This window comes from Myotis daubentonii, chromosome Y (genome assembly GCF_963259705.1).
Source record: "Myotis daubentonii chromosome Y, mMyoDau2.1, whole genome shotgun sequence".
Lineage (NCBI taxonomy): Eukaryota > Metazoa > Chordata > Mammalia > Chiroptera > Vespertilionidae > Myotis > Myotis daubentonii.
In genome coordinates, this window is record NC_081862.1 from 1746190 (window position 1) to 1767041 (window position 20852).

A 20852-nucleotide genomic window follows, 5' to 3' on the forward strand; every position below is an offset into this window, starting at 1 on the left:
AAGCAAAATGAAAAAAGAATCTGAAAATATGAAGATAGTGTAAGGAGCCTCTGGGACAGCTTCAAGCGTACCAACATCAGAATTATAGGGGTGCCAGAAGATGAGAGAGAGCAAGATATTGAAAACCTATTTGAAGAAATAATGACAGAAATCTTCCCCCACCTGGTGAAAGAAATAGACTTACAGGTCCAGGAAGCACAGAGAACCCAAACAAAAGGAATCCAAAGAGAGCCACACCAAGACACATCATAATTAAAATGCCAAAAGCAAAAGACAAAGAGAAAATCCTAAAAGCAGCAAGAGAAAGAAACTCAGTTACCTACAAGGGAATACCCATACGGCTGTCAGCTCATTTCTCAACAGAAACTTTGCAGGCCAGAAGGGAATGGCAAGAAATATTCAAAGTGATGAATACCAAGAACCTACAACCAAGATTACTTTATCCAGCAAAGCTATCATTCAGAACTGAAGGTCAGATAAAGAGCTTCACAGATAAGGAAAAGCTAAAAGAGTTAATCACCACCAAACCAGTATTATATGAAATGCTGAAAGGTATCCTTTAAGAAGAGGAAGAAGAAGAAAAAAGGTAAAGATACAAATTATGAACAACAAACATGCATCTATCAACAAGTGAATCTAAGAATCAAGTGAACAAATAATCTGGTGATCACAATATAATCAGGGACATAGAAAGGGAATGGACTGACTATTCTTGGGGGGAATGGGGTGTGGGAGATGCTGGAAGAGACTGGACAAAAAACGTGCACCTATGGATGAGGACAGTGGGTGGGGAGTGAGGGCGGAGGGTGGGGTGGGAACTGGGAAGAGTGGAGTTATGGGGGGAAAAAAGAGGAACAAATGTAATAACCTAATTCACCTAGTACTTACAAACTGATAAGAAACAGATCAACAAAAAATTAAAATAAAATAAAATAAAATTAAGAATAATACTATAATTATATAGATATAGAACATTAACAAACAAGTATACAAAAATATAAAAGTGAGTAAAAAATAACTAATTCAGAAGAGTTGTCATCACATAGAAGGAGGAAGGTCTGACGGGTGAGCAGTGCTCTAAGACCTGCATGGGGACATATGGGAAAATTATAACTCATGGAGGTTAGGGGGTTGGGTTGTGGGCCAGGGTAGGAAGTAGTTCACTGTTGTATCAGGTTCCATGTCAGCCATGGCATCATCTGCCAGGTTTCATGAAAGTCTGGTTGGTAGGGTCTGTAGTTCCATGGGTCTGAGGTTGGAACATAGCTGAAGTCACGAGGTTATCTCTAAGTTGCCCGAAACTCTGTTTCTGTGGTGACTAGCCCTGAGTCTTTGTTCCTAAGACCGTGTGATGCTGATCAGAATCTAGTGATTAGGAAAGGTGGCACAGTCCACATGTGCAAAGGAGGAAGGATAAGAAAGAAAGGAGGCAAGGTGGTCCTGGTGCCATTGGACTGGACAAGGCCAGTGTGAAGACAGAAGGCAGAGAGGAGAAAGGGCCAGGTTGCAGAGTAGAGATTCTTTGCAGTTACGTGACTGTCATTATATTTGTGTCATGAAAGGCCAATTTTTTTTATTTTTTGCTATTTAGGGCAATTTTATTTTTTAAATCCTCACCCAAGGATATTCATTGAATTTAGAGGGAGGAAAGGAGAGAGACAGAAAGGGAGACAGAAACATCAATGTGAGAGAGGAACATTTATCCGTTGCCTTCCGTGTACACCAAAATACAGATCAAACCTGAAACCTTGTGGTGTACAAGACAATACTCCAACCAACTGAGCCGCCCAGCCAGGGCTAGGCCAATTTAAATATATATATATTGAACAGAGGATGAAGTACAGATGGGCTTTTGTCTATTTTTAAACATTTTAAGAAAATTAGCTGATGCTCCTAATAAAAGCATAAGCCTAATGAAACATCAAAAAACATTTTCCAATCATCCTTGGTCTGTCCTTAGATCACTCTCTGATTCAGAATTCTGAAAAAATAAGAATCTCCAGATTTTGAAATAATTATCAACCAAAAATGATTTCTCACCCAGCAGGCGTGGCTCAGAGATTGAGCAACGACCTATGAACCAAGAAGTCGCAGTTCGATTCCCAGTCAGGGGACATGCCCAGGTTGTGCGCTCGATCCCTGCTGTGGGGTGTTCAGGAGACAGCTAATCCATGATTCTCTATCATCATTGATGTTTCTCTCTCACTCCCTCGCCCTCTCCCTTCCTCTCTGAACTTATATGTATTATTGATTTCTCACCATCTTTTAGCTAAACCTTCTTGGGTGGCCTTCAGTGTGGAACAGAATAAACATCAGAAGGTGAGTATTTCCCAAATCCTGTTGAAAAGAAATTCTTCCTCCTGGATGCAAATGCAGGGAAGAGGAGAAAAAATCAGAGTGCAGCCTAGAAACTGCCACCTTTCTTTCCTGACCTCTTCAACAAAATGCCCAATATCATCTCAGTCGTTAATAACATCAGCTACAATAGTAGCTGCCACGGGTTTTATATTCACAATGCTTCAGACTCTAAGAATTCTACGTGAATAAACTAACTTAAACCTTACCACAACCCTATGAGGTAGGTACTATAACTACCACCATTTCTGATGAGGAAACTGAGGTTTCAGACATATACAAGTGTTTGATTATATGTCTGAGATCACAGTATTGGTGGGCATGCACTCTAATCCATAGCTTCATCTCTAAAACACTTACAAGCTCATTAAAATGTCCATAGTTTCATGCAGTTTCCACTGTCTTATCCATACATGATTACGTCTTTCACTGACTGATGATTCCAAACACTATGCTGCCGTGAGAGATGCACTAAGACTTCCGACTCGCGGAAGCTTACTGACATATAGCCAGTTTGCATGGTGCATGTTCCCCCATGAAGAAGGACATAGGAACCCCAGCATCAGAGCCTCCTGGTCAAATAAAAGAAAGCATCTCTCAACTCTGGGGAGCTTCAGGTTTGACAATTGAGAAACAATAAATAAAGTGACTTAAGAACTTCATAGAGATGACACACTATTCAATAGAAGCTCATCCATCTGGAACTGGTTTTGAATGCTCATTCCAGTAAGAAGCATGGCTTCTTTCTCTGAGCTCTAATTAGGACAGTGTCATCTTGTTTGAATCATTTGCTCCCCCTGCCTACATCTGCATTGTGAGCTCTTTGGTTCACAGCAGATTTTTCTCTTCCAGAAGTCCCAGGCCCAGCTCAGGGTCCCTGAGGGCCCCTGAATGTTGGCTGAAAGAGTGCTTTAAAATTTACAAATTAAACTAGAATAGGGTCAAAAAATAATGAAGATAATTTACATGTGATTTCAAATACAGAGACGACTGAGAGGTACATTGATAGCAGGACTGTAATTTGACATTCACACTGTATCAAAGAGCTCACAGAACACTTTGGTGAACACCGCTATATGTCATGTTCATTATAACATTAAGAATTAGCATGTTATAGGTCAGGAAAAATGAAGAGAACTAGCTAGTAGCACAACCTTATTCAAACAGAATTGGTGGGAACCAACTACTCTAATTACAAATATTCTTTCCGTGATATAGTAATTTGCACATCCTATATAATATGCTAAGTGTCCAGTCGCCCGTTCAACCAATCAAAGCATAATATGATGATGACATGCTAATGCCACTAACTGCTCGCTATGATGTGCACTGACCACCAAGGGGCAGACAGTCAACCGGTAGACCAGTTGCTATGACGTGCACTGATCACCAGGAGGAAGACGCTCTGACCTATAGGTTAGCTTGCTGCTGGGGTCCAGCTGATCAGGACTGAGCGAGATGGCCGGACACACCCTGGAGTCCTCCTGCGGTTCCTCCCCAGTTGGCCAACCTCCCGCGTCCCTCCCCAGCCCCGATCGTGCCCCAGTGGGGTCCCTCAGCCTAGCCTGTGCCCTCTCGCAATCCAGGACCTCTTGGGGAATGTCCGAGAGCCAGTTTTGGCCTGATCCCACAGGCCAGGATGAGGGACCCCGCTGGTGCATGAATTCGTGCACTGGGTCTCTAGTTTTAGCATCATTTTCCTTATTTTCACGATAGGTTTCTGCCAGCCATTTCTTTTGAAAATATATGTTTTTATTGATTTTAGAGAGAAAGAGGAAGGGAGAGGGAGAGAAGCATCAGTGAGAGAGAAAAACATGGATCGGTTGCCTCCTACACTGACCCCCACCTGGGATCTAACCCGTAACCAGGACATGTACCATGACCGGGAATGGAACCGGCAACCCTTCAGTTCAACCAACTGAGCTACACCAGCCAGGGCTCTGCCAACTATTTTTCTTTCTTTCTTTTTTATTCTTAATCCTCACCCAAGGATATTTTCTCATTGATTTTTAGGGAGAATAGAAGAGAGAGGGAGAGACGGAGAGAAATATCAATGTGAGAGACACATTGATTGGTTGCCTCCTGCAAAAGTCCAGACCAGGGCATGGGCCAGGGAGGAGGATCCTGCAACCAAGTCACTGGCCCTTGATCGGAATAGAACTAAGGACCCTTCAATCCGCAGGCTGACACTCTATCAACTGAGCTACACTGGTTAGGGCCCAACTATGACTTATTTTCTTACCAGTATCTTTCACTCTCACTGTTCTATAAAAAAAAAGATCCTTAAGGCATGGGTTCTAGTCTTCAATTCACAACCCACATTGGCCATTTCTTTTTCCTCTAATATTCATACTTCCCAGGTATTTCAGAGTTGTTGAGGTGTTCATTGAAGTCATGTATGTGAAAATATATCATAAATCCTACATAATTAAATAAATGCATGTTACCTTTTAATATGGGACTTCCACATTGAAGGCAAAGTCCAGGACGTCATTAAGTAATGAGTCTACTTTGAAGGAATTGTCAGGAACAGCAAATTTGTTGACCACAAGTGGCTCAGAGCAGACTCAGAAACCAGTGCCCCCTCCTGGAGAAGCAAGTCCCTCTGGACAGCACCCTAGATCAAAATTGGGTAAGTTACATAATTTGGAGATTTCAGTTCCACTAATTCTTCTAGAAAGGCTAATCAGTGTAGCCTAGGTATGTGGGGTGGACTTTGCATAGGCCTGGATTTGAAACTGGAGTTAGCACTGAAGCTTTGAGCTAATCTTACCAACTCTCTGAGCTCCTGAATGCTAATGTGTAAAGTGAACATAAGGAAACATGGGTCACATATAGATTGATAGCATTAAATTAAATCTTAAACAATTGACACATGCAAGTTGTCCAATAAATCCATCTGTGATAATAGCAACCATATTCTCTTGGTGTTGTGTGCACAGGTCTTTACTCAGTGCCTAACGCATAATGTTCCCTCAATACGTACTTTATGAATGACCAAAGCTTGGGAGGTTGAACCTCATAATGGGATCATCTAGAAACTAAAATTGAATCAGCCAACAATAGTCAGTGTGGAGTGCTAGACTTTTAGTTAATGGAGGAAAATACCACATACTATAATAGAACAGGCGAACATTTGATGGTAGGACATTGTGTGTTTTCTGATAAGATAGGGACTAATGTTCCAGGCCTCATCCCCTCAGTCACCTGCCCTTCTCCCATGTAGACCTCAGGAGAAAGGAGATCGAAGTGAAGATGTATAGCCTACGAGAGAGGAAGTGTTGTGTCTACCAAGAGGTCAGCGAGCCCCAGGACGATGACTACCTATGTAAGCTCACCCTCACCAAGGAGCATGTTATGTCTTGATGCAAGAATTTCACTTGGTCTTTGGGTGCCCAAATCATTCCCTTCCTCTTGTGACCGGGAGTACAGGATTGAGGCTCACTGATGTGAGCTCTTTCCGAAGCTCTTCATGTCCAGGAACATGCACTGCACCCTCCCTCTTCCCTGTTGCTCTTGCCTCCAGATTGTGAGAAGTGTCAGAACTTCTTCATTGACAGCTGTGCTGTGCATGGGCCTCCTACGTTTGTAAAAGACAGTGCCGCGGACAAGGGGCATGCCACCCGCTCAGCCCTCACTCTGCCCCCTGGGTTGAGAATCGGACCATCAGGCATCCCTGAGGCTGGGCTTGGAGTGTGGAATGAGGAATGTGATCTGCCCGAGGGCCTGCACTTTGGCCCTTATGAGGGTCAGATCACAGAAGATGAAGCCACAGCCAACAACGGCTACTCCTGGCTGGTGAGAAGTTTACCTCTTCCCTGTCCTCAGGCTTCCCCGTCCCTCCTGTGGCTTGGGGGGCCCCCACCTTCTACATGCTAGGACATGGATGGGGACCATATGGTTAGTTAGCTCTGTGTACTGGGCGGACTTTGCATGAACATGGAGCTCCTCTCTAAGGATCAGAGGGTAAATGGGAGCAAAGTGGTACAGACTCCTCCCTTGGGGGCTCCTGCTTAGTGGACAAATCAATTCCGACGTGTAGATGATGAGTAAGAAAAATATCCTGTGATCACCATTGGCAGTTGAATCACCATGCAGGCTGAAAGAGATTTGATGACAGTAGAATAAAGTAATTCTTCTATTATATACACACAACCACACACACACACACACACACACACACACACACACAACACGGCCTTTAACTTCTTTTCCTGAAATGCAGATCACCAAAGGGAGAAACTGCTATGAGTATGTGGATGGAAAGGATACATCTCAGGCCAACTGGATGAGGTAAGGTCACTAGGCTTCTGGGTGCCAGAGAGGATACTCATGCCTCACAACCCACATGTCTGTCCTTCCCATCATGCCTCCCTAATGGTCTCCCTCAGTTCTCTGTTCCCCTTTTTTCTCCATACAGTGATCTTTAACATCTAGAGACATTTAGGAAAAAAGGAGGTAAAAGTATAGCATATGTCCTCAAAATAGAAGTCTCTGGTTTGGGCACTGACTGGGAAAACCTTGAGGACCCTGTATTACTCTGTGATTTATCTAATGGACATTAGTTAAACACCTACTATGTTCCAGTTTAGAGGAAGGAATCCATTACTTACACAGATTACACAATCCATGACCCTAGGGAGGACTTACTGCAGACGGACATGAAACATTTTATTTCATAAACATTTAACTCTAATTTTCCTATTTTTCAAGAAGTGCCCAGTGCCCAGATAGCCTTGAACCAAGGATAGTCTAAACCTGTGAGGGCAGCACATCATCCCAGACTCAGTTCTAACTACAACTGGGTGTTGGAGCCTGCAGAGTAATAGTGCTCATGGCCCTTTCCTGAGGGGCTCTCTTGTGTCAGGGGAGACAGATTATGAATAAACTACTATTGTTCTGTGTTATTTTTCTAAGACAGAGAGACCTCCACGTTTCTGTGGGAACCTGGGGGAGGCAACTGAATGATGCCTTCAATAAAGTGTGGGGAGACTCGACAAAGGCCTCTGAAGAGAAGGTAGACTTGGACTGAGTGTTGAATGATGTGAGTCCTAGATCAAGCCCCGAGTTCTGTGGTGTAACACAGAACCTGACTTACAGCTTAGAGAAGCTAGAGGTCACCAGGTTTGATGGGGAAGTCTGGAATGAGGCTTTGGAAATGGCATTAGGCAGGATGAGCACTGTGAGTAGGACTTAGAGACAGGAATTCACATGACATTGTGACAGAGGCTTGGACATTGAACAGAAGTTTCCCCAGGAGCATGGGTGTGGGTGCCATCAGTGCTGAGGGCCTTAAGCGTCAGTGAGGAGCTGGGCACGAATATGACAGGTAGTGGAAACTCATCGCCTGTGGTTTTCTTTCCTTTCATCTGCCTCAATGCCAGGTATGTGAACTGCGCCCGGGATGACCAAGAACAGAACCTGGTGGCCTTTCAATATCACAGGCAGATTTTCTACCGAACCTGCTGGGTCGTGAGGACGGGCTGTGAGCTGCTGGTCTGGCTTGGAGAAGAGTATGGCCAAAAGCTGGGCATCAAGTGGGGCAGCAAGTGGAAGACAGAGCTTGTGGCCGGGAGAGGTGGGCACCACTCTTCTTCAACATGGAAAGAAAGAATTCTTAGAAGTTTTCATGCTCCAACTCTCAAGTAGAGTAAACTCCACTCTAGAGTCAGCAAAGCTTCAAATCAGATGCTTCAGAAATGAATGGCTCATCACATAGGTTTTTGATTCTTAGGAAAAATTTTAATATTTTTATTTTTGTACTAATTTTTAAAAATATGCTTCTATTGGTTTTAGAGACAGAGATGAAGGGAGAGGGAGAGAAATATCAATCTGCTGCCTCCTGCATTATCCCTACTGGGGATCAAGTCCACCACCCAGACATGTGCCCTGACCAGGAATCAAACTGGCTACCTCCGGGTGAACGGGACAATGCTCAACGAACTGAGCCACACTGGCCAGGGGCTATTTTTGTTCCATTTTAAAAAATACTTCATGCACAAAATACACAGCATCATATAGTGCTGACAGGGTTAGAGGCAAAAAAAAAAAAAAAAAAGGTTTCAGGCACTTAACCAGCTCTCTCATCAAGGTGGTTGTTTGTGGGTTGTTGTTTTGTTTTTTTGTTTTTTAACACTTTAGCTGTTTCTTCTTCATTTACTGCATATTTCTAAATGAAATGTGTGTGTTAACATGCATTCATTCATTATTTTGTGACTTGCCATGTGAATTCCTACGCGGTGCCACGCAGGGTTCTGGGAGCTGGAAATACAGATGAACACGATGATCAGAATCACTGCTCCTGAGCAGCTGGCTGGTGAAGGAGGGAAGCCCTGGCAGACCTATGTGCATGTGCTTAATATTACATAGTGGTTAGTGCTTTAGAGAAAACGGGACCAGGACAAGTGACTAGGGATCAGTGTGAGGGGAAGGTGGGTGTGTCAGATTGCAAAGGTCAAGGGAAGGCTTTCTCAGGAGACAACAGTTACAACAGTTGTGTCACAAGGTCCCAGGCAGAGGGAGTGGCTGGTGCAGGGAAGGGAAGAGGTGGGGTGTTGAGCTGGCTGAGGGCTTCTCCCGTCTCAGTCTCAGTACGGAGGGTAAGAACAAAGGTTGGACAGATGCCTAGCAGCCTGGAAATACAGTGCCTATGATCCAAGCTGAGATACTGGGGACTTTCTTGAGTGAGACGGGACAATTGAGCAGTTTTCAGCTGCAGAGTGGCATGTTCTAAAACTATGCTTTGTTAAATTTTTTGGAAAATAAATTTCAGTGGGGAATCCCCTCTGAGATTATTTCAACTCCAAGTGAGAGAGGAAGGCAGACTGGCTGGAGAGGGACGGGAGTCAGGAGTGTAAGAAGCAGGTTGGGGAAATATTTTTGTTGTTGTTGTTAATCCTCACCCAAGGATATTTTTCCACTGATTATTTTTTGAGAGAGAGTAGAAGGGGGAGAGACAGAGAGAGAAACATCAATAGCTTGTCTCCCACGGGCACCCCAACCAGGGCTGGGGATTGAGCTTGCAACCAAGGGACGTGCCCTTGACTAGAATCGAACCCAGGAGCCTGGAGTCCCCAAGGTGACGCTCTATCTACTGAGCCAAACTGGCTAGGGCATGGTTGGGGAGATATTTTGAAACAGGACTTTGTAGTGTATTTGAAATAGGCTAACACTGAAAGAAATCAAGTAGGAATACTGTGTGAGGAAAGACATATTTCCATTTTATGATTTGTGGAAAACTGAGAGAGCAGCAATTGCTAGTTGGGGCCTATTGTTCCTCTATTTTTAAATATTTTTATTGATTTGAGAGAGAGGAAGGGAAATGAAGAGAGAGATAGAAATATCAGCATGGATCAGCTGCCTCCTGCTGGGATAGAGCACAAAACCTGGGCATGTGCCCTGACCAGGAATCAAACTGGTGACGACCTGGTTCATGGGTTGATGCTCAACCACTGAGGTACCTGGCCAGGCCTGTGGTTTTTCTCTTTAACATGACTTAGAAGATACATGTATATGGAAAGGTCACGATAGTCAAACCCATATAAGGAGTCAAATGGCTTCTGATGGTCCTTGATCTGTAAGACCTTTTTTCTTTTCAATCCTTACCCAAGGATATTTTTTCCATTGATTTTTATAGAGAGTGAAAGACAGAGGGAAAGACAGAGAGAAATATCCATGTGAGAGGAACACATCGATTTGTTGCCTCCTGCACAATCCCAGACCAGGTCCGGGCCGGGGAGCAGCCTGCAACCAAGGCACATGCCCTTGATGGGAATCAAACCCACGACCTTTCTGTCCACAGGCTGAGGCTCTATCCACTGATCCACACTGACCAGGGCTGTACAAAAGACTTTTGATATGGGGTCTCTGGATTTCTGAAGAAGAGTAGTGCAGACAAAGAAAAAGAAAAGTAGACTGTGAAGGAACACTCTGTGGGAGGCAGAGCTTGCACTGTCAACACAGTTAGAATGATTCCGGAGACAGGATTTACCAGGAGACAGAGCGTAAGGCACAGGCAGCCTTGCCCACACATGCCCTGACCAAAACTTTCTCTTTCAGCAGAACCAAAGCCAGAGATCCACACATGTCCCTCCTGCTCTGTGGCCTTCTCCAGTCAGACATTCCTCAGCCAACATGTGAAACGCAATCACCCCTCTGAGATTCTGCCAGCAGCACCTGCAGGAAAACACCTCCAGTCAGAGGAACCCGGCCCAGAGCATCAAAATCAACAGCAGCAGCAACATCCTGGTCCACATGGGTGGAATGACAAAGCTGAAGGTCAAGAGGTCAAAGGAACGTCCAAACCTTTGCTTAAAAGGATCAGGCACATGAGAACTTCACGGGACTCTTTCAAGCCTCCCAACAGACAAACAGGGAGCTCCAGTGAGCGTGAGAGAATAATGGAGGAAGAGCCCAGCACAGGCCAGGACGTGAATCCAAAGAACACAGGCAAATTATCTGTGGGAGTAAGAATGTCAAAAATTGTAACAATCAATCATGGAGGGTGTGGGCAAGGCTTCAATGATAAGTCACATATCGAAACACACCAGAGGACACACTCAGGGGAGAAGCCATATGTGTGCAGGGAGTGTGAGAAAGGCTTTACACGGAAGTAACATCTCATCAGACACCAGAGGACACACTCAGGGTAGAAGCCATATGTGTGCAGGAAGTGTGGGCGAGGCTTTACAGATAAGTCAATCTCATCAAACACCAGAGAACACACTCAGGGGAGAAGCCCTATGTGTGCAGGGAGTGTGGGCGAGGCTTTACACAGAAGTCATCTATCATCACACACCAGAGGACACACTCAGGGGAGAAGCCCTATGTGTGCAGGGAGTGTGGGAGAAGCTTTACAGATAAGTCAACTCTAATCATATACCAGAGGACACACTCAGGAGAGAAGCCCTATGTGTGTAGGGAGTGTGGGGGAGGCTTTAGAGATAAGTCAAGTCTCATCAAACACCAGAGAACACACTCAGGGGAGAAGCCCTATGTTTGCAGGGAGTGTGGGCAAGGCTTTACACAGAAGTCCAATCTCATGAGACACCAGACGACACACTCATGGGAGAAGCCCGGTCTTTGCAGGGAGGATGCATCATGAGCCCTAAATTGCACCTCAGCAGCCATAGGGCAAGTGTAGGCACCGCATACCTCATACCCCAGCTCTGAGGGGGCTTTAGAGGAAGCCTGCTGGCCCCTTTCCCTCCCCAAGAGTGTAATTAGTACAGAAGTATCTGGTCAAACAAATCCTCCACTTTCAAAAGGAGAGGCTATAGACAAACAGTTCCGTAAGTGCTATGTGGATGTCAACACGAATGTCCCTCATGGTGTTTTTGGCCTAGTTTTAATAAAGTTTGTGTCCAGACTAACCTGAAGCCTACGTGCCTCATCCCCCTCATCACTGAAAGCAGAGTTCCAGGAGGGCCTCAAAGAACCCTCAGCCACAGACCTGAACCCGGGAAGGCGGAATCTGGCCTCAGTCCAGTGAGGTTCCCGCCAGGGAGAGGGATTGAGGCACACTCACCAGGAACATGAATAGGACCCCACCAACCCCTTGGCTTCTCCTGGGTCCTCCCCTGATTCCTTAGACCTCTGTAGCCTCAGAGGTGAAAGCCAGAGAGGGTGTGTGCAGGTGTGTTTGTGCATGTGTGTGTACATGTGTGTGTGTGCGCGTGTCTGTGTGTGTGTGTGCCCGTGTGCCTGTGCACACACCTGTGCTGCCTCAGTCTGGGCACTGGTCGCCCTCTTCTTGCTGCCTCTGTAGCATTGGCATCTTGCCTGGGGCATAGCATGTCGGCACCAGGTCTGTCAACAAGGTTTTGAGTCTCAGCTTTTCCCTCAAAACTGTGTGTCCTAAGGCAAGACCCCCAAAGTCTCTGTGCCTCTTTCCAAGCTATAAAGCGGGAGGGTGACCCAGGCTTTGGAGTGTCATTCAGAGTGGGGTCAGCACCGGTGGTTAAAACACGCAACTCTCTGTGAACAGCGTCTGCCAGGCCTTGAGGTGGACAAGGGAGGCAGAGGGAGTGGGGCCCAGGAGCCAGTTTAGAGCTCAAGCAGCCCCACTGCTCTGCGTGGACTCGGCTGCCTGTGCAGGAGTCGTGGGGTCAGGCATGCTCCTCCCCCCGGCCACCCCCTCCCACTGAGCCTTGGCAGGACAAGAGTGACCTTGGTTTCTAAGAGTGACCAGGACAAAGGCCCTCACAACCCTGCTGAGAGCTGCTGGGTGCACCTCACCTCACAGTGTGTGCGACGCCCACCTCGCAACAGCTCCTGGTGCCTGGCCTTGTACCTGGGTCTGCGGGTCTCACCGTCCCCGGACCCGTCTGAAATCCTTACCTGCACATTTCTTATGGGGAGTCATGGGACATGGACACGCGTGAGAAGAGCAGGCAGGCCGTGTCGGTCATTCCTGGCCACCGGTTCACAGGTAATGTCCACTGAGGCCAGGAGCACCGACCCTCATGGGCCCATGGGTGGGAGTCCAGCGAGGCTCCAGGGAATAGGTAAGCGTCTGCCTGGGGAGGCGATGGGGCCCCAGCAACCAGAGGCCCTGCTTTTCTTACAACAGAGCGGACATCCATGCAGGGAGCAGGCACACGCGGTGAGGGCCCGTCACCCCTCAGCCCGAGGGACCTAGCATCGCACCTGTTTCTGGAGGAGAGCTCCTGAAGGGGGTACCCAAACCCACGACCTGGGACCATGACCTTCCCTCTCCCGCCCGGCTGGCGTGGCTCAGCGCTTGAGCATCAACCTATGAACCAGGAGGTCAGGGTTCAATTCCTGGTCAGGGCACATGCTCGGGTTGTGGGCTTGATCCCCAGTGTGGGGCCTGCAAGAGGCAGCAGATCCATGATTCTCTGTCATCATGGATGTTTCTCTCTCTCTCTCTCTTTCTCTCTCTCTATTTCTCTCTCTCTCTCTCTCTCTCTCTCTCTCTCTCTCTCTCTCTCTCTCACCCCCCCTTCTTCTCCCTTTCTATCTGAAATCAATAAAAAATATATTTTAAAAAATGATGGCATTTCTATGTGAAGAATGGAAACCTCATTCCTTACAATGACTGAGGGCTTGGGTTGGTGACCTGAAACTCTCAGAAGCAACCATTGAGCCACACCTTCATACTCATGTTTTCCCACATTAACCCAATCCTGAAACACCTCAGGACCAGGAGAAATCTGCCAGTTGGGATATTGTTTTCTGTGGGTCTCAGCGGACTCTGGAGGAGCCAGCCCACAGTCATGGAGCTGTTGACACCCAAGCAGGGGCCCTGTGCACATTGGAAGGTGGGCTCTCTCGCTCAGGTCAGGAGGGGCAAACCCCCACCCCAGCATCGCATTGAAACACCACACATTTCGAGTGGCTCAGCACCTCCGGTGAGTATCTCTCAGGGGGTGAAGGAAAGCTTTGCACAATCAAGTCCTCTTTCACATTAAAAATGTTGGTGTCCCTGTGCCCAAACCTCCACATACAGGAAGGTTCTGGTTTGACTAGTCACGCCTTGATTTGTTGAATACATCTTTCCCAGGTTGCAAGGATTAGCCTTTAACTTCATGCCCAGCTTTTTCTACCATTTGTTTCCATGTCCAGTGTGACACATCTCACTTCCTTTGGAAGGAAATGGAAAATTCTCCAGGATGCGATGCTCCGCTGTTTGGGTGTAGATGTGCACACACGTTTTAAACTGAGATACTGTGAACATTCATGAACTGGAATGCTCACGATGACTAGGAAAGACAAGTGGTGGGTGTTTTCGGTAAAATCTGATACCTATTGGGAGGAGGATAGGAGCAGATTTGACAGTTTCCAGTTTTATTTTAAATCTGTTGTTCTTGATCTGACACACAGAGGGACAGGGAGACAAAGAGAAACAATCAGGTGATGGGGGTGGCCTTACCAGGAATCAAGGGCACTTCTTGGTTCATAGGTCAGCACTCACTCATTGAGCCTCGCTTGCTGGGCTGTGTGTTGCTATTTGGATGACCTCTTTCTACAAAGACAGTGCGGCCCTGGCTGGGTAGATTACATGCCAGGGGGATGAGAGCCTTTACCTTGCTGGTGTTCTCATGCTGCTTGGAGCATCAGGCCTGTTTCCATCATCACAGCAGGTGGGAGCTGTGGCATCAGTACAAGCCTACTTCTACCTTCTGCCTATAGGTTCATAACAGAATGAAGGGAAAACCATGAAGGTTGTCTAAACAAGGGGACCAGTCATTTAGCAAACATTCTGCTTTGGTGACAACACATGACCGCCAACAGTTCCTTGGGCAGCGATACACAGTAATACTTACCAAGTTTCTAAACATTTGCCAAGTAAAACATTCACTCTTACAAAGTTTTTTTTTTAATATTTTATTGGTTTTTTACAGAGAGGAAGGGAGAGGGATAGAGAGGTAGAAACATCGGTGAGAGAGAAACATCAATCAGCTGTCTCCTGCACACTCCCTACTGGGGATGTGCCCGCAACCAAGGTACATGCCCTTGTCCGGAATCGAACCTGGGACCCTTCAGTCCGCAGGCCGACGCTCTATCCACTGAGCCAAACCGGTTAGGGCCACTCTTACAAAGTTTTTAACATGCTCACTTAATTACACTTAGGAAGGCAACTTTGTACGGGAAATGTCGTTTTCTAAAATAAAATGTATGTATAATACAAATGTAGAATACATCACACAGATGACTGCTTGGCTCGGATTTATTTTTCATACATACAATAACTATATAGAATAAGTTTGAGATCACTTTTCAAACAACTGATGTGTGAATGGATGTCCAGAGAGGTCTTGGGTCTTGGGCAGAGTCACCATGAAGTAGGTGCTGTCTGTGGAAATGGAATCCAGGGTTCTGGAGTCAAAAACCTCTGAGAAGGTACATCTGGGAGGATAAGAGGAACCAGCACAGTGGTCACAGGTTCCCGGATGTCACCTCTCCAGGCCACTGCGTCCTCGATTATCTGTGTGTCCCTCGGTCTCTGTGTCCCTCGGCCTATGTGTCCCTCAGTCTGTGTGTCCCTCAGCCTGTATGTCCCTTGGTCACTGACACCGGGTGAGTCTGCTCCCATCTTCTCAGTGTGGGGGACTCTGGGAGCAGCGACACAACGCAGTAGAGGGGAGCACGTGCAGGACCCTCCTCTGTCCATTCCCCGCCTCCTTCACGCCTCGCTTTCCTCTGCTTGTCCCGGCCTCGCCCCCCCACCCCCAGAGCCTCGCCCCAACGTGGTGGCTTGGGAGACCCTGCAAGGACCGCGCTAGAATGGCCTCGTCGTGTTGTGTCAGGATCTTGCCAGCTGAGAGACACTCATACATTTTATTTTTATCTTATAGACACATTCCTTGGAAAAACATCAGCGGAGCTGAATGCTCTGCTCATCATGGTGCCTTTCTTTAGGGGTATGCTGCTTTTTCACACCCTCCAAAGCTTTTCCTTCTTTGTACGTTTTTCTTGTTTATGTTTTGGTTAATTCTTACCAGAGGATATGTTTTTACAGACAGAGGGAAGGAGGGAGGGAGGGAGGGGATAGAGAAGAAACAAAAAAGCAAACATGAATATGCAAGAGACACATGGATCTTTGGCTCCCACAAGAGCCCAGACCGGGGCAGGCAATGAAGCCTGCATCCCAGGTATGTGCTCTGGACCAGGAATCCCACCAGCGACCCTTCCCTGGGCACCCGAAGGTCTAACTAGTGAACAACACTGGCCAGGACTATTCCTTCTGCTTAGCAGATGAGAGCAAATGTCACTCTTTCTTCTGGCAGAAGGCGGCCAATCTATGATGATCACTCATCATTGATCTTTCTCTCTTCCTTTCTGAACTAGTAGAAATGTATATTTCTAAAAAAAACCACTGTGGCCCTGGCCAGTGTGCCTCAGTGGGGAGAGTGACAACCTATGTATTGAAGGGCCCCTGGTTCGATTCCCGGTCAGGGCACATGTCCGGGTTGCGGGCTGGATCCCCAGTAGTGAGGGGGTGATACAGGAGGCAGCTGATCCATGATTCTCTCTCATCATTGATGTTTCCATCTCTATCCCTTTCCCTTCATCTCTGAAATCAATAAAAATATATTTTTTAAAAAAACACACTGGGTTTCAACACAAAAGTTTAAATTCAAATTTTTTCACGCTACTAACATGTTCCCATAATACCCTGCATCTGGAGGTGCCATCAACAATGACAGCCTCCCTGGTACTGATTGCATCAATAATGGCAGCCTACAGGGGAAGGACTGCCTCAGTAATGCCCGCCTCTAGGCTACATTGATCATTGCAGCCTCCAGAGTACTAGCTGCCTCAGTAATGCCCTACAGAAGCCGCTGAGTCTAGTGGTAATAACACGTTCTTGCGATACCCTTGCGCCTCGCTGTACGGACTGGCTGCTGCAATCATAGCGGCCGCCGGGTTACTGGCTGCCTCAGGAAAGGAGACCTGTCCTGTACTGGCTGCCTTGGTAACGGCGGCCGCCCCAGGACTGACTGCTCCAATCATGGCAGCCTCTAGGTTACGGACTGAATTACTGAACGCACAGCTTCCCCATGTCAGTGCAGCAGCCAAGGCCTCCCTCTGCAGGGCTGGGACAGGAAGGGGTGCAAAAGCCAGACCCGTGACTTCAGTCCATCCGGGGAAGGAATAATTGCACCCTGGACAGCCTCGATGATTTTGTAGGGTTTTCTGTAGGTTTTGTTTGTTTGTGGTTTTTTGGGTAGACTTTTCCATCAAATTCACGGGATATTAGCTAACATTTCAGAACCACGGACAGAAGCATAAGGTGTTATTCTTTGAATGGCCACAAGAGGGACCCAGAGGATCGTTTTCGCAAAGGAATTGGCTGACAGCTTCCTTTAAGGCAGTGGTTCTCAACCTTCCTAATGCCGCGACCCTTTAGTACAGTTCCTCATGTTGTGCTGGCCCCCAACCATAAAATTATTTTCGTTGCTACTTCATCACTGTAATGTCGCTACTGTTATGAATCGTCATGTAAATGTGTGATATGCAGGATGTATTTTCATTGTGACAAACTGAACATAATTAAAGCATAGTGATTCATCACAAAAACAATATGTAATTATATATGTGTTTTTTCGATGGTCTTAAGCTACCCCTGTGAAAGGGTCGTTCGACCCCCAAAGGGGTCGCAACCCACAGGTTGAGAACCGCTGTTCTAGTGGGAATCCCTGTTTCCCAGAAGGCAACTCCCGGCCTACCGCCTGGTCCTCTCGCTAAGGAAGCGAACACAGGCGCCTGGAAGACAGTCCGGGACTTAAATACCGTTGGGTGGAACACAGACTGGGTCAGGCGGCAGGAAGGATGTGACACCCCAACACCTGTCCGGGCGGGGGGATCCGGGCTCCTGGGGTCCCTCCGCGAAACCACAGGAATCCGAGCCCTGGACACCGCCCATCCGTGCCTGGCTGAAAGCTTCTTGATGGACACTCGCAGGACCCTGGGTAGCCAATCACCACCAGGGGTTGAGGGCGGAAGGCGGGCTCTTTCGACAAGATTCTGCCATTGACTGGCAGGAAGGCTTCACCCTGCGCCCCGCCCTTTCCGCGTTTCTAACCGCCCATTGGCAGGCAGGGCCCTGTGACCGCATCACTGATTGGCGGCTGCCTCTGACACTCTGGGTGCCGGAAGCTCCCCCTCCCCCCGCCTCACAAGCCTGAGGGCGGAAGCGCAGCGGGCAGCGCGTGGATTTGAGGGGACCTCGGCCAGGTGCGCAGCGCCGCAGGGAGACCCAGAGTCCTCACCGACCAAGCCCCTCAGACCCCCACACCGCGCCCCTCACACCCCCCACCTCGCCCCTCAGTCCCCCCCCGCCCCCGCCCCTCAGACTCCTGACCGCGCCCCTCAGTCGCCCTCTGAGACCGCGCGAGCCTCCAAGGGAAGGAGGCGCCCCCTGGTGGGTCTTAATGGCTGTGGCCCTGGCCACGTGGTCCTGGTCCCAGTCTGTCCTGAGGCGGGAGCGGGTTCATCAGCGCCTCCTCCTCACACAGGCACTGCGGCCTCCTGCTGGGACTGGGCTGGGGGCACCAAAAACCCCAACAGGGACCCCCAGGAGCGGCCCCAGAGGAGGCGGGGAGAGCTGGGCACAGAACCAAGGTGAGGGGGTCCACGGGGGTGGAGGTGGGGACGGAGGTGGGGACGGGGTGGAGGCGGGGCGCCCCCCCTCGGGCCGGGGCGGACGGACGGTCTCTCCTCCAGCCCAGGGCCGCCTGCAGGGACGTGTCCATCTACTTCTCCCGGGAGGAGTGGGCGCACTAGTTCTCCCGGGAGGAGTGGGCGCAGATGGGCGCCTGGGAGCGAGCCCGGCACAGGAACGTGAAGAGCAACTAGGAGGCGCTGCTCAGCATTGGTGACCAGGAGGTGGTGGCGGGGCCGCGGGGGGTTGGGGGGCTCCGTCCAGGGCCCCGGCTCCGCCCCGCTCGACGCTGGATCTGCTGTTCATCCCTCAGCTCTTCGCCCGCAGGACAGACTCTTTCTTTCTCTCCTTCCAGGTCTCAGGGCCCCTCGACCCGCCTTCATGAGTCGCCGCGGCAGAACAGCCAGGCACGGGGCGGAGGACTCCGAGGACTCGGATGAAGAGTGGACCCCGAGGCCGCGAGGTGCGGGCGGAGGGCGTGCAGGTGCCTGACCCCGACCAGGTGTTGGTCGGGCGGGCTCTCAGGAGTTACCGGGGAGGAGCAAGAGGCAGAGCAGTTACACACCAGGGGCTGTTCACATAAACCCCTTTTTATGAATCATTTATTTTACAGAGAGAGAGAGAGAGAGAGAGAGAAACCTCCATCGCTGCCTCCTGCCGGCCCCCCACATCACGGTTCATAGGTCGAGGCTCTAACATTCAGCCACACTGGCCAGGGTCATAGAACCTCTTTCAATGTGTAACAATAATTATATACAGATTTAGTGTTGACACTATCACAGAGGTTCCCCCATTTCTCCCCCTTTTCTCACCTTCACACAGACCCCCCCCCAATTCTACCATAATAAAACCATAATATGCAAATCCAGGGAGGACCAGCTGAAGGACCGGCCAGATGACCAGGCTATGACACCCACTGGTGTCAGGCCAGCCAAGGCCTGTGAAACACAATTGGTCTGGCCCCACCATCCCCCATGATGCCCTGCAGAGAAAGGCCCAGGCCACTAGCCACTAGCCACTGGGTGATCAATGGGGGCTCCCCGTCACCCCAAAGAGGGAGGCCCAGGCCACCAATGCACAGCTGGGGCTGCTGAACCAGTCCTCCCTCTGAAGGCGATGGATCGCAGGGCTCCCAGACTGTCAGAGGCTCAGAGGGCACAGGCCGGGCTGAGGAATCCCCCTCCCACCCCCCCCCCCCGCCCCCCCGCCGCCATTCCCGGTACATAAATTTATAAATTTCCTGCAATGGTGCTCTAGTATATATATATACTAGAGGCCCGGTGAACAAAAATTTGTGCATGGGGGGGGGGGTCCCTCAGCCCGGCCTGTGCCCTCTCACAGTCTGGGACGCCTTGGGAGATATCGTCCTGCTGGCTTAGCCTGGTCCCGGGTGGCAGAGGGCAGGCCCAATCCCTAGGTGCAGCCCCTGGTTGGGCTCAGAGCAGGGCTGATTGGGGAGTTGGGGTGCCGTGCCCTGTCATGCACAGAGCAGGGCGATCGGGAGGTTGCGATGCCACCCTCAGTCACGCTCAGGGTAGGGCCAATTGGGGGGTTGGGGCACTGCCCCCTGTCACATCAAGGCAGGGTCGATGGGAAGGTTGCGGCACCACCCCCTGTCACACACAGAGCAGGGCCAATCAGGGGTTGGGGCACTGCCCCCTGTCACTCACAGAGCAGGGCCTATCAGGGGGGTTGGGGCTCTGTACCCTGTCACACACAGAGCAGGGTTAATCAGGGGGTTGGGGCGCTGCCCCCTGTCACTCCCAGAGCAGGGCCCATCAGGGGTTTGGGGTGCGGCCCTCTATCACCCACAGAGCAGGGCTGATCAGGGTGTTGTGGCGCTGCCACTCTCACACTCAGGGCAGGGCCGATGGGGAGGTTATGGCTCTACGCCGTCACACACAGAGCAGTGCCAATGTGGAGGCTGGGGGGTTGGGGCCCCGGCCCCTGTCACACACAGAGCCGCAGGGCGATCCGTGGGTTTGGGCACTGCCCCCGTCACACTGATCCCGGTGCCGGGAGGCATATTACCCTTTTACTATATAGGATAGAGGCCTGGTGCATGGGTGGGGCTGGCTGGTTTTCCCTGAAGGGTGTCCTGGATCAGGGTGGGGGTCCCCACTGGGGTGCCTGGCCAGTCTGGGTGAGGGGCTGAGGGCTGTTTTCAGGCTGGGGGTGACTGAAGCTCCCAACCACTCCTTTCTTTCTTTTTTTTTATTTATTCTGGGCCAGCTATAGCTCTGAGGTTTGGCTCCAGCTCTTAGGCCTCCACTGCTGAAAGTAGGTTTCTGGCCTTTGCTTACAATGCTGTGATCCTGCTGGCTGAAGCCCAGGACTAAAGCAGGTTTCTGGGGTTTTGTTTAGCTTC

The 20852-nt window shown here is 49.3% G+C and overlaps 1 pseudogene; it reads left to right on the forward strand.

Annotated features, from left to right (window-relative positions):
* LOC132225600 (histone-lysine N-methyltransferase PRDM9-like) overlaps positions 1-20852 on the forward strand; it is a 36140-nt pseudogene that overhangs the window by 5257 nt on the left and 10031 nt on the right.